General features: G+C 49.1%; 2 non-coding genes across 2 annotated transcripts; one reads left to right on the top strand and one right to left on the bottom strand.

Annotated features, from left to right (window-relative positions):
- Positions 1-610: 610 nt before the first annotated feature.
- Trnar-gcg lies at positions 611-685 on the bottom strand. The gene has a single exon. It is a non-coding gene; the product is annotated as a tRNA-Arg (tRNA).
- A 5,905-nt stretch (positions 686-6,590) lies between these two features.
- On the top strand, positions 6,591-6,665 carry Trnas-cga. Its single transcript has one exon. It is a non-coding gene; the product is annotated as a tRNA-Ser (tRNA).
- Positions 6,666-14,962: the final 8,297 nt, after the last annotated feature.

Raw genomic sequence — 14,962 nt, forward strand, 5'->3', positions numbered from 1 at the left:
TGTATGGCCTGTAACGCTGTAAAGCTGTTCTCCACGTCTACGTCTTTATTCTGCATTTGTCCCTTTTTCACTGACATAGCTACTAAAACGATTGCGCTATTACGTTGCATCTTAGGACGTAAAAATTTTATTGTGTCTCTAATGACGTAAGTACTTCATACTGACTCAAAGAACTCAGTAAAGTTGAGAATGATGTCATATTTCCTGGAAGCAATGAATTTCCATCACATCGTAATCTCTTAGAACGCGAACACATAATACGCTGTTAATGGAGGTTGAGGTAAATGGAGCCGTCAACTGTTATGTACCCTTCGCTGTTCCTGAAAAGAAGTTAAGTGCACCGCCTTCCTTTCATTTCTCTGCTCTGCCACATCTACAAATGTACTACACAAAGCCCCATGCAGTACGTGGCGGCGGCTACTTCTTAATGTTATTTCACACATTATGGAGCGCAGCAAATATGACTGAATGCCTCAGTATTCGCCCAGAGCTTATTCATCTACGTCTAAATCTACATGCCTACTCTGCAATCCACATTTAAGTGTTTAGCAGAGGGCTGATAGATTCATTTACAGACTATTCCTCGACATTCCTGGCAGATTAAAACTGTGTGCCCGACCGAGACTCGAACTCGGGACCTTTGCCTTTCGCAGGCAAATGCTCTACCAACTGAGCTACCGAAGCACGACTCACGCCCGGTACTCACAGCCTTACTTCTGCCAGTACCTCGTCTCCTACCTTCCAAACTTTACAGAAGCTCTCCTGCGAACCTTGCAGAACTAGCACTCCTGAAAGAAAGGATATTGCGGAGACATGGCTTACCCACAGCCTGGGGGATGTTTCCAGAATGAGATTTTCACTCTGCAGCGGAGTGTGCGCTGATATGAAACTTCCTGGCAGATTAAAACTGTGTGCCCGACCGAGACTCGAACTCGGGACCTTTGCCTTTCGCGGGCAAGTGCTCTACCAACTGAGCTACCGAAGCACGACTCACGCCCGGTACTCACAGCCGTACTTCTGCCAGTATCTCGTCTCCTACCTTCCAAACTTTACAGAAGCTCTCCTGCGAACCTTGCAGAACTAGCACTCCTGAAAGAAAGGATATTGCGGAGACATGGCTTAGCCACAGCCTGAGCTTCGGTAGCTCAGTTGGTGAGTCTGCCTTCGGCAGGGCAACAGAGCGGACGCGTACGTGTTGACTTCGTGCGGCGCGCGAGCTCGCCTTGTTTACTTTCTGACGGCCGTTGCTTAAGTGCCGGCTTACCTTGTACGATCCATGGCGAACCGTTACCGTAAATCAACACTCCGATTTACTTTCTGCAACGATTATGCCCGACCCAAAGCACTTGAGGTGGAGCGTTTTCTGCGAGAGGAAGTGAAGATCCCGGCGACCGATATTATAGGCATACATTTGTCCATCGTGAGCAGCACGGTCTATGTGAAAATCATTAACGACGCGGCGTGCGAACGCATACTACGTGAGACCAAACAGGGGCTCCGCTTCTGTCACGCTGATGGCAATGTGGGAGAGGTAACCGTCGACCACGCAGGCTTAGGTATGCGAACGATACGCATTTTCGAATTGCCATTCGAACTTCCAGCTGAGGGAGTCGTCGCGGCACTACGCCCATACGGCACAGTCCACGGCCACACTGCGGAGACGTTGACACAGTTTCGGACGTATCATGTCCTAAACGGGGTCCGACAGGTCACCATAGATCTCTGAAGCCACGTCCCGTCCTACTTACAGATCGGCGGATGCCGTGCCATAATTATATACGATGGCCAGCCTCGGACCTGTTCCGGGTGCGGCAAAGAAGGCCACCTTAGATCCGAATGCCTACAACGGCGTATTACGCAACTTCCAGCTGCCGACAAACCACCCACGTCGCAACCTACAGTGCTACCGGTGACCTATGCCGCTGCTCTGGCTTCTCCTACCACTTTGCAACGTCGCCCGGTCACCACAAACGACGCCACCAACGAGCCCGACCAGACACTGACGGAGAGCGCCTCGGACGACCCGCCGCCTCGGCCGGCCATTGACGCCGCTCCGAAGATGCCGACGCAACCAGACGCTGACCCTGATCTCGGAAACACGATGGAGATCGACTCGCTCATCGTTCCTACAGCGGCCTTTCTGCCAGAACGACGTGACTCCCTTCCGTCGTCGGACACGGAGGGTCGCACAAGGAAACAACGTTCCCCGAAACGTCGCAAGCGAAGACGTCGCACCGTTTCCGGCCAAGAGGAGACGTTACAAGTCGAGGAGGACGTATCCGTCGACCAGCACGAAGCCTCAGAACCCGCTACTGCTGACGAAGACGTCATGAGCGCGGAGACATCTATCGGTGTGCCTGCGCCCCGTGCTGACGCTGAACTAAATCATGAACGTCTCACAGGCGACACGACACCACGCACAATTACAACATCTTCTGAAGACAAAATGGACGATACACCAGTTTCCGCTTCCACGGCGTGGCACGAGGAGGAGGTCACGGAGCAGGAGCCGTTACGGGACCCTGCGCCGTCACGGCCGCACCACTAATCATACTCTCCCCAGACTCCCCTGCGGCCCAGCGGGATAACGTTCCGCTGCGACGCCCACACCCTTGCGCGGACGGCGGAGTGGACCAGCCACCAGCAATCCGACACCAGGCCTACCGGATAGCAACCATCAACACCAACAACATCCGTTCCAGGGTGAAAATCCGCCTTATGCAGGAGATGTTCTGGGCTTCGGATATTGATTTCGCCCTTCTGCAGGAAGTTCACTTGGCTAGTCTCCCGGATATTAATGGCTATACCGCCCACGCCTCTGCGAGTGATCCTATGGGCCGCGGGGTGGCCATCTACGTCCGCCACGGGATTTCTGTGACCGATGTCGCCTTCCTTCCATCAGCTAGGGGCATGGCACTCACTGCCATGGGGACACGCATCATTAATGTCTACGCTCCCTCAGGCACCGAACGACGGCATGAAAGAGCCCAGTTTTATTCCGAGGAAATCGCTCCCCTGTTTTTAGGGCGTTATGACCATTGCCTACTAGGAGGTGACTTTAACAGCGTTCTGCATCCTAAAGATCAGATTCCCCACTATACTACATGCCAGGAGCTACGTATAGTGGTGCGAGACCTCCTGCTTCACGATACCTGGGAAGTACAACACGGCGACCTTTCTGGCCATACCTTTCTTACAAGTCATTCCGCAAGCCGACTAGACAGGATATATGTCTCACAAACTCTTAGATCTGCGATACGGGGCGCCGAGCGCTGGCCGCTGGCCTTTTCCGACCATTGCGCTTACATCTGTACGGTCCTCCTTCCGCCGCAATCAGTATGGCGCAACCGTGCGCCATGGAAACTCAATACCTCACACTTGCATGACCAGGCGTGTCGCCAACAAGTCACTGACACGTGGACAGCCTGCGAACGACGCCTTCCCCGCTACCGCTCGACATTGACATGGTGGTTGGACTGCGCCAAGCCGGCGATCCGGAGGACACTGATGAGATACGGGAAGGACATGGCCGACTGGCATCGCACCACTGTTGACTTCTATTACGCGATTCTCCGAGATCTGGATGCTCAACCGCCAACCCCGGACAACCAGTTGGAACGGCAAAGAACTAAGGCGAAGATAATTGCGCTGGCACGCCGGAAATTGCAAGGGGTCGTGATACGGACGCGGCGCCACGATCACGCGGATTTAGAAATTCCATCCATGCATGATATAGTGTCCGACAACCGAAGGCGTCGTCGGCAGATCATCAGCACGTTGACAACGCCTCATGGAAAGCAGGTGACCACTCAGAATGACATCGTCCGCGCATTCGTCGAGCACTACCGTCGTACTTATAGTGATGACGACTCTGAAACTGCAGCAGACGACTCCATTTTGAATTACGTCACGCACACCCTCCCCCACACGGAAGCGGATGCTTTGACAGTGGCGGTCACGCTAGACGAAGTCAACAACGCAATCGCCAAAGGTGCAGTCAACAGATCGCCCGGCATTGACGGCTTACCGATTGAGTTTTACCGTACCTTTCGGGACCTCATGGCCCCACGGTGGACGACTATGTATCAAGAACTGATAACATCTGACCAAGCAATCCCACCCGACTTTGCTGAGGGCATCATTATACCAGTCCACAAACCAGCCCGTGGTTCGATGGTCACGAGTTACAGACCGCTCACCCTCCTCAATGCCGATTACAAGATTTTCGCGCGCTTACTGGCAATGCGGCTCCGAACTACACTCCCTCATATCCTCTCGCCAGAACAAACGACGCCTGGCGGACAGATTAACATACAGACTGCCACAGGGGAATGCCGCGACTTAATTGCGATAGCGGCGGCCTGCAGGCTCCGGGCAGCGGTCGTCGCTATAGACTTCGACAGCGCCTTCGATAAAGTGCGTCATCGTTTCCTGTTTTCGGTGGCAGCCCGAATGGGCATCCCCCCTCCGTTTCTCGACGTCATCCGGCGTCTTTACGACAGTGCCGTTTCACGTGTCCAAGTCAATGGACGTATAGCAGGGCCGGTACCTATCTGCCGTTCGATACGGCAGGGGTGCCCCCTCTCTACCCTCCTGTATGCTATTGCCCTTGAGCCCCTTATTGGGGGCTTGACGACCAAGCTTTCTGGCCTCACCCTACGCCAACACACTTTTCGCTGTCGGGCATATGCTGATGACCTCCTCCTCCTCATTCGCTCCGGCTCTGAGATTCGGGATGTCCTCGACTTGATTACCCGTTATGGGGCTGCCGCTGGCAGTGCCATGAATGTCGCCAAATCTTCTGCAATGCACATTGGACGAGGCCTCCAGGAGGGTGAAGTGGCACCACTGCCGCTTGTGCGGACTTTCCGGTACCTGGGCATTACCTTTACCCCCACGGTCACACGCACGGCGGCAACGAATTTCCGTCGCCTGTTACACGTCATCCGCAACGACGTCCGCCAGAACCTCTTGCGCCGCCAGGACACACTTCAAAGGGTTGCGTTTATTAATCTTTATGTGGCATCAAAATTGGTTCACATCGCGCAAGTTCTCCCTCTGCCAACTGCAATTGGGCGCAACCTTCAGGCGGCTTTTGGCTATTACCTCACGGCTGGTTCAATGTTTAAAGTCCGTTATGAGACACTTACCCTGCCCACACGGTATGGTGGCGTCGGGCTCGTCAATGTCCGTATGCGATCTGCAGCCTTGTACATGAGTACCATGAGAAAACAGTGGATGGGCCAGGGTACATCTCTAACACGCAGCTTGCTTGAGGTCCTCCTACCAGCTTCCACCTCACCACCAGTGTCTGTCGGCCATATCGTGCCTCATTTGTCCCATCTTTCGACCTTTTTCGTCGACTACAGTTATATACATACCAGTCTCCCAGATACACGCCCACCTAGGACTAAGGATTTTTACAGCCTGTTGCTGCGCTGTGTTCCCCGGAATGTGATGGAGACCAAACACCCCTCCATCCAGTGGCCCATAGTGTGGACTACCGTCCACCAGCCCTTCCTCCCTACGAACGTCCGGGCGCTGTGGTATCACATAGTCAACAGGAAATTTGCCACGAAGCAGCGCCTGCACAACATTGGCTTGTCAGAATCCCCTCTTTGTCTCCTTTGCCAGCAACTGGACACTGATGAACACCGTCTGACATGCGCCTCATCGCAAGATGTATGGCGCTTCGTGCAGCAAATCATTGCCTGCTATCTCCGGGTGCCACCAGACACAGTCGAGCCTCGAATGTTTCTATACCCGGAGGACCGACATTTTCCCGCCGCCAAATGTCATGCTATTACGTGGGTCAAAGGGTGGGCGGTCGCTTATCTCTTTAATGAGGGACCTAAATCCCGCCTCGACTTCTGGACCTATTTACGAACAGCCCATGCAGCTCTCGAAAACACGCCACGTTACCGAACATTATTTGCTAACTATCTTCGAGCGGTCCTTGTTAGACCTCCACTGAGTTGGGGGGTGCCTGGCACAGAGGGCACCCTCCCCTCCTCCCCCGGCGGTGTCTGAGTTTCAACCGCCTACGATCTATTCTACTTCTGACCTCCGCGGATGGGAGAGCGCGTCGCAGATTGCGCGGATTTTATTTCTTTTTGCTTTTCCTTTTTCCTTTCTTTTTCTTTACCTAGAATTTATATTTCTTTTATCTTTCGCATATGTGTTCCCATAAAAAAAAAAAACAAAAAAAAAAAAACAAAAAACAAAAAAAAAAAAATAAAAAAAAAAAAACGTTGGTAGAGCACTTGCCCGCTAAAGGCAAAGGTCCCGAGATGCTTCGGTAGCTCAGTTGGTAGAGCACTTGCCCGCGAAAGGCAAAGGTCCCGAGTTCGAGTCTCGGTTGGGCACACAGTTTTAATCTGCCAGGAAGTTTCACATCAGCGCACACTCCGCTGCAGAGTGAAAATCTCATTCTGGAAACATCCCCCAGGCTGTGGGTAAGCCATGTCTCCGCAATATCCTTTCTTTCAGGAGTGCTAGTTCTGAAGGTTCGCAGGAGAGCTTCTGTGAAGTTTGGAAGGTAGGAGACGAGGTACTGGCAGAAGTAAGGCTGTGAGTACCGGTTTGAGTCGTGCTTCGGTAGCTCAGTTGGTAGAGCATTTGCCCGCGAAAGGCAAAGGTCCCGAGTTCGAGTCTCGGTCGGGCACACAGTTTTAATCTGCCAGGAAGTTTCATATCAGCGCACACTCCGCTGCAGAGTGAAAATCTCATTCTATTCCTCGACAGTTTCACTCTAGAATATCACGTGGCAGAGATGAACACATCCATCTGTTGGAGAGTCCTCTGGTCTCTCTTATTTTATTAGTATGGTTATTTTGCTGGTTTAAAGTGTACAAAATATTTTAGCATTTGAAGAAGAAAGCTGGCGAATGAGACTGCCTTCTCTAATTCGCGATAATAAGAAACGAGTTGCCCTCCTTTGCTCTGTTTTGGTGTCCTTGATGGTAAGGATCCCACGTCGCAAAGCAACATACTTTCAGAGGACAGACAAGGGTAGTGTAGGCAGTCTCTTTACTACACTGGAAGTATGAATTGAAAAACGCCTTCAGTCACAAGTTTTCGTGTTTTATTAAATATACGATGCATTCGGACCCTGTGGGTCCATCATCAGGTGTAATGTGTCTTAATACATGATTTTTTTTTCTCTTCAATGAGGTTAAATGCATATCAGCAAAAGATTTGATGTTTGGTTACCTGTTGCATCTTCTAAGTGTTCTGCCAATAAAAAGCAGTTTTTGGTTTGCCTTTTCTACAATATTATCTATGTGCTGATTCTGTTTTTAAGTTGTTCGTAGTTGTAACTCTTAGATATTTAGTAGAAGCTACGTGATGTATTGTGAACCGAAATTTAAGGGACTTTTTTTTTTTGTACTCATGTCAAGAATTTCACACGTTTTATTGTTTCGTCTCAATTGGCACTATTCACGTCACACATACCGTGATTAATCATTTCGCGATTCGTTTAGTCAGCTTATGACTTTGCTAGAAGGTAGACGACAACGTCATCTGCAAACAAACTAAAAAGGCTGTTCAGACTTCCAAATCGTTTAGATACAGGATGAGTCGCGTAGGAGAACGGTTCCAGTTAATCGAAACGATGTTTTCGGCAAATGATAGTACGCTATCATAGGGGTATGTACTTTGATTTGATGTAAAGTATCTTAATTCTTGTATCGATCGAGATATTTAAGCAAGTCTGACTTTTTAAATAGAGTGATATTCTTCTTAACGGTAACCGAAGGTGCTTGAAAAGACGAGTTCTTTGATATAATGCTTGTTAATGTTAGCTCGGTTCAAATGGTTCAAATGGCTCTGAGCACTAAGCGACTTAACTTCTGAGGTCATCAGTCGCCTAGAACTTAGAACTAATTAAACCTAACTAACTTAAGGACATTACACACATCCATGCCCGAGGCAGGATTCGAACCTGCGACCGTAGCGGTCGCTCGGTTCCAGACTGTAGTGCCGAGAACCGCATGGCCACTCCGGCCGGCAATGTTAGCTTGAAACTCTTCGCAAAATAATGAGAGGAATGTATTAAAAATGGAAAGCAATGCGGCCAGTGGCAGCTACAGCCAAGTAAACACCGCTAAGCAGGGCTCTCATGCGAGGTTCCGTCGTTACATGCAGAAAGACAGACCTACGATGTGAGGACAAAACTTTATTTCCTATACGACATACATACGGGATCAGCTATGATTTTTGTAAATGGAACTACGGCTTATGCTAGTTTCTGGCGCATCAAATGAGCTTAGGAAAGAAAGATGACATAGCCGCAGGGGAGGATATCAAGCAAGAAGGGACGCAGGTGGTTCGCAGCTGTCTACGTGTCTTCGATTACTACTGCAAGTCACTTGCAAGTGCAGGAGAATGTCTCCCGCAGCATAATACTGCTCCCACCAGACTGCGTCCGCGGCGCGCTGCACGTTTCGAGCTGCCATTCACCTTGATTACGACATTTGTGGAGACGGCCATCGACCTAGTGTACCAAAAATATGATTCACCCGAAGAGCCAACACGTTTGTGTGAACACTGATAAGCCACTACCACTTGTCCGCAGCTCGTGGTCGTGCGGTAGCGTTCTCGCTTCCCACGCCCGGGTTCCCGGGTTCGATTCCCGGCGGGGTCAGGGATTTTCTCTACCTCGTGATGACTGGGTGTTGTATGCGGTCCTTCGATTAGTTAGGTTTAAGTAGTTCTAAGTTCTAGGGGACTGATGACCATAGATGTTAAGTCCCATAGAGCTCAGAGCCAGTTGAACCATTTGAACTGATAAGCCAAAGCATTGTGACCAGTGCCCACCGCGGCGATGGATGGCGCCTGGTGGCGTTGCGGGCACGTGACGTGATAAAAAAGTATGTAAGCGGAGCAAACACGGACAGGAGATCACCCTAGCGAAGATATGGGCTGCAAATAGCGAAATCCATTGAGATAAGCGACTTTGACAAAGGTCAGATTATTATTTCGTAGAGCCTGTGATCGAGTATCTCGAAAACGGCGAAGCTGGTCGAATTTTGACATGCTAGTGACGTGAGCGTCTACGAAAAGAGGAAGGACAGCGAAACTACCACTAGGCGCTAAATGGTTGGACGTCCATGACTCTTCACAGAACGGGGGTTCGGAGTCTTATCTGCTCTGTAAAGGAGGATGAATGGTGATATGTGGCATCTCAGCCGAAAGAGCACAACGCCGGAGCACGCACAAGTGTTTCGTAGCACACAGGTCATCGCACAGTGTTGAACAGGGAGGTCCGCAGCAGATCACGTCTACGTGTTCACATGTTGATACGACATCGTCAATTACAATATCAGTGGGTACGGGACCAGCGGGATTCGATCGTCGATTAACGGAAGCGTATCGGCTCTTCGGGTGACTCATAGTTTTGCTACACTAGGTCGATGGTCGTCTCTACAAATGCCGTCATCGAGGTGAATAGCGGCTCGAAACGTGCAGCGCGGCACTGACGCACTCTGGTGGGAGCAGTACTATGCTGCGGGAGACATTCTCCTGCACTTGCATTGGACCTGTGGCAGTAATCGAAGACACGCCGACAGCTGCGAACCACCTGCGTCCCTTTACGCTTGATTCTTCCCCAGCGGCTATGTCATCTTTCAGCAGTGTTAAATGTCCGTGTCTCGGAGGCAGAAACGTGCTACAGTGGTTTGAGGAGCATTATAGTGAACTCACGTCGATGTATTGGCTACCAAATTCACCTGAAGTAAATCCTACAGAAATTATTTAGGTCGCTGTCAGTCGCCATCAGCGCGTACACAAATCAGCGGTCAGTTCTTTAAGCGAAATACATGACCAGTGCATAAACATACGAGGGCAGTTCAATAAGTAATACAACACATTTTTTTTCTCGGCCAATTTTGGTTGAAAAAACCTGAAATTTCTTGTGGAATATTTTCAAACATTCCCGCTTCGTCTCGTATAGTTTCATTGACTTCCGACAGGCGGCAGCGCTGTACGGAGCTGTTAAAATGGCGTCTGTAACGGATGTGCGTTGCAAACAACGGGCAGTGATCGAGTTTCTTTTGGCGGAAAACCAGGGCATCTCAGATATTCATAGGCGCTTGCAGAATGTCTACGGTGATCTGGCAGTGGACAAAAGCACGGTGAGTCGTTGGGCAAAGCGTGTGTCATCATCGCCGCAAGGTCAAGCAAGACTGTCTGATCTCCCGCGTGCGGGCCGGCCGTGCACAGCTGTGACTCCTGCAATGGCGGAGCGTGCGAACACACTCGTTCGAGATGATCGACGGATCACCATCAAACAACTCAGTGCTCAACTTGACATCTCTGTTGGTAGTGCTGTCACAATTGTTCACCATTTGGGATATTCAAAGGTTTGTTCCCGCTGGGTCCCTCGTTGTCTAACCGAACACCATAAAGAGCAAAGGAGAACCATCTGTGCGGAATTGCTTGCTCGTCATATGGCTGAGGGTGACAATTTCTTGTCAAAGATTGTTACAGGCGATGAAACATGGGTTCATCACTTCGAACCTGAAACAAAACGGCAATCAATGGAGTGGCGCCACACCCACTCCCCTACTAAGAAAAAGTTTAAAGCCATACCCTCAGCCGGTGAAGCCATGGTTACAGTCTTCTGGGACGCTGAAGGGGTTATTCTGTTCGATGTCCTTCCCCATGGTCAAACGATCAACTCTGAAGTGTATTGTGCTACTCTTCAGAAATTGAAGAAACGACTTCAGCGTGTTCGTAGGCACAAAAATCTGAACGAACTTCTCCTTCTTCATGACAACGCAAGACCTCACACAAGTCTTCGCACCCGCGAGGAGCTCACAAAACTTCAGTGGACTGTTCTTCCTCATGCACCCTACAGCCCCGTCTCGCACCGTCGGATTTCCATATGTTTGGCCCAATGAAGGACGCAATCCGTGGGAGGCACTACGCGGATGATGAAGAAGTTATTGATGCAGTACGACGTTGGCTCCGACATCGACCAGTGGAATGGTACCGTGCAGGCATACAGGCCCTCATTTCAAGGTGGCGTAAGGCCGTAGCATTGAATGGAGATTACGTTGAAAAATAGTGTTGTGTAGCTAAAAGATTAGGGAATAACCTGGTGTATTTCAATGCTGAATAAAACAACCCCTGTTTCAGAAAAAAAATATGTTGCATTACTTATTGAACTGCCCTCGTATAATACCACATAGCTCTACAAACCTACCAACAAACTGTCGGATCCCTGATACGCTGAATCAGTTACGTATTTCGTTCCAAAGACAAACAAATAGGCGCTGCAGTCATGGACTGTGCGGCTGGTTCCGGCGGAGGTTCGAGCCCTCCCTCGGGCATGGGTGTGTGTGTTTGTCCTTAGGATAATTTAAGTTAAGTAGTGTGTAAGCTTAGGGACTGATGACCTTAGCAGTTAAGTCCCATAAGATTTCAAACACATATGAACATATATGAACAAACAAATAAGCTATTAAGCAGGTGGTCGTAATGTTTTGGTTCATCAGTGCGTGTTTCCAGTGTCGTCAGGCGGTTTCCTATTTCAGGCATCCCCGTCGCCGCTTACTTGTCCAATCGAAACAGAAACGTCGGTCACTCATACTTCATAATGATCATTCAAGGGATACAGGGAAACTACTGTATTATCTCTCTTAGATATGGAAAAAAAGAAAGAAATACCGACCCTTCTTTGGCTGGAGACGCCTGAATGCTTCTTAAACCATCTGCTGTCGGACAACTGTGTCTATACTTAATACTCGAAAATTTATCTAGACGGAATACACTTCAAATAAACTAAACAGTTTATCTAGAATGGTTGACGATATGTCACCTACAAAATACATACTTTTCTTAAAGAAATATAATTTTAGACTTTACTCAAGTATGTGCTCAAATAGTTTACTATTGACTGCAGGCACATTTACAATCGCCGTTAGAGACAAAGATGGGCAGACGAAAGTACATTAGCTGATATGCCTTTTCCACGCTGTGGCGATTCGACGCCGCATATCATCTGGCGTAGTTGGGACTTACTGATAGACTGCATCTTTCAGTGTTGTCCAAAGGAAGATATCAAGAGATTTAAAGTAAGAGCCCTGGCCAGTCATTCCATTCAACGATCAGGAAACTTTACTTTTCAGTATTTGTGTTGCAACTTGGGAAGAGTGAGCTGGGCAGTCGTCATGTTGGAACCACATAAAGTCGCTAATCGACCGTTGGCCTTTGTACTCTGGTCCCTTCAACCCCCACAAACCAACCAAAGTCGCTAATTCGTAAGAAAGTGTGTACACGTATTTCCATTTAACACCACTGGGATGAAGTAAAGTCCCACAATGGAATTTCTTATGATGCCGCACCATACGTTTAGGCTTCACGGTCGTTGTGGTACGAAACGAAGCCAGTGTAGCTTTTCAGCGGCTAGTGGATATTGCGTAAATTTATATTACCGTGGTCTGTGGACGTTGCTTCGTCGGTAAAGACCACACGTTGGAAAAACATGGTGTCGTCTCCCATGCAATGCAGAGCAAACCAGCGAAATTCTATACGACTTTCGTAATCACGTCCTTAGTCTGCCTGATTTGGTGACAGGCTGGAATTTACACCGATGCAAGATGAGAATGACACTCCTCTGGCTGACCCCATGTTCCTTGGCAGTATTTTTCGTGGCACTACTCGCCGTACAAAAGAAGCATGTCTCATTTCTCCTTATTGGTGTACATGTCTGCATGCAAGAAATGTTTAACCAAATATGACCTCAGTTCCTGCTGGTTCTGCAGTGCAGACAAGTAAACAATAGAAAGGCTTGATTCGACGGCATAGCCACACATGAGCGTGTTTACGAAGCAATAGCCGATTCCGGCCGACTTGCCTTTCAGTTTTAGAATATTTCTCGTATTATTGTGCGAAGAGTTTTGACTTCAACATTAGTACGCACTATATCACTATACTAGTCTTTTCAAGCGCTTTCGGATGCTGTCGAAAAATGTATATCACTCTGTTTAAAAGAAAATTACTTGCTTCAATATCTTGATCGATACAAGAATGAAGACTTTTTATCAAATACCAAAATACATACCCCTTAGCGTGCTATTATTTGCCACAAACCTCGTTTCAGTATCTGGAACAGTTCACCAAATAAAAGGGTGTTACGTCTTACGTGTCTCACCCTGTACATTAAAACAGCAGAAGTCACACAACATTTCTTTGGGGAACGCCAGGTATCTTTTCAGTTTCATCGAGTTACTTTCCGTTAGCAACTACGAAATTTTGACGTTTCTGAAAAGGAATCACGAATCTAGCCACACAGCTCCATAGGAACGCAAGCCCACTATAACCTGCTTGCGCCAAAAGCCTTCTTATAAAATTTTCTCGAGCTTTCAGTCGAGTGAAGTGTTAAAATGTCCACGAGCTTTTAGTCGAGTGCTCTTCGGCCATTGTCATGTGATGGCTGTCGTGTGACTACTCAAGGATGGGGCCCCTCCAGGCCCACACCAACGTGGTGACCAAATCAAAAGTTCTATTGTCACCTCCGTATAACATGGCGTCTGGGTAGGATTACTCATTGACATGGTCCATCAGGAGACAGAAAGTGGACGAAAGCGATCGAAGGGTAGCGATTTGTAAGGACAGAGGGAAAAAGTGCCAAGGCAAGCGACAAGGGAAAAAAAACCACTGCGACAGTAGGACGGGTAGTAGGGGCAGTAGCGGCTTGCTAGCTGCGACAGCGCATGCAAGGTGTGGTTATGTTAGTGCGAGGTATCGTGCATCGTTACCTTTGTCATTGCGGGTGCTCGTTGTAGGGCCTGCTGCAGCTACTGCGTCCCTGTTACAGTTCAAGGTCGTCATACATTAGTGGGCGATCTGTCATAGATCAGCCCATAGTGTAGGGTGTGTGTGTGGCTGGTTTGCGTGCTGTGTACAGTACAGCTTCCCGGCGATTGCTTGTTTTTCGGCGGGTCGAACATCAGGCGTTGCCAGTAGTAGCTGTGTTGCAGGTGCTCGCCAATACTGTCGTGTTAACGTGCTATGGACCATAGATGTTTAGTTTCTTGCTAATAGTGTCTTTGGTCTATTATGTTTCCATCTATGGTTGTGGTCGTAGTAACCCAGAAAGAGGATAAACGGGTTACGCGAGTGTCTCGTGTTTCTGTACAGTCGTGTGGAGAGTTTTTGGAATACCTGCAAGATGGTATCTAGCCGATATTCCCGGTGAAGATCCGCGGTGCGTGTGTAGCGCCGAGCGTTGTTTATGATTCTGAGTACTTTGTTCTGTATGAGCTGCAGACGGCGCATGCGTGTGGGCGCAGCGTACCCCCATACGGGAGCAGTATACGCCATCAGAGGTCTGATAAGTGTGGTGTACATGGACCTGGACACCCTCCTATTCAGAATGCTACGCCTGTTAAGCGTAGGGTAGACTTGTTTGAGACTCGCGTTTGGTTTGTTGATCTCGTGTTGATTGTGGTCCCCCCAGAGTAGTTTCCGGTCCGCCAGACACCGAGGTACTTGACCTTCTCACGGAAACGTACTAGGCGTGCATGTAGTGTTACTGGGTTGCAGTGTTGATGTTTGCGCAGTAGTTTCGGTATTCTAGTGAACAGAACGGCTTCGCACTTGTCGACGTTTACTCTAACACGCCATTTCACCAGCCAAGGCTCTGCCGCTCTGAGTGCAGTCTGTAGTCGTGAGTTAATGTTAGACGGTTTCCAATCTTGCGCGAGGATGGCAGTGTCATCCGCGAAGATTGCCACCATCGTGCTGCGTGTAGCTGGGAGGTCATTAATGTAGAGGTAAAAAAGTACGGGCCCTAGGATGTTTCCTTGGGGTAATCCAGCCTGGACATCATGTGTTGATTGTTTGCCTTGCACGTCTGTGTTGAAACTCCTGTCCGTGAGATATGAGTGTATGAGCCCGTCGGGGAACCCTGCGTCGCTCAGTTTGCGTATTAGGCCGTTGTGCCACAGACGAT

Source organism: Schistocerca americana, chromosome 4, assembly GCF_021461395.2.
Source record: "Schistocerca americana isolate TAMUIC-IGC-003095 chromosome 4, iqSchAmer2.1, whole genome shotgun sequence".
In the NCBI taxonomy this organism is placed as follows: domain Eukaryota; kingdom Metazoa; phylum Arthropoda; class Insecta; order Orthoptera; family Acrididae; genus Schistocerca; species Schistocerca americana.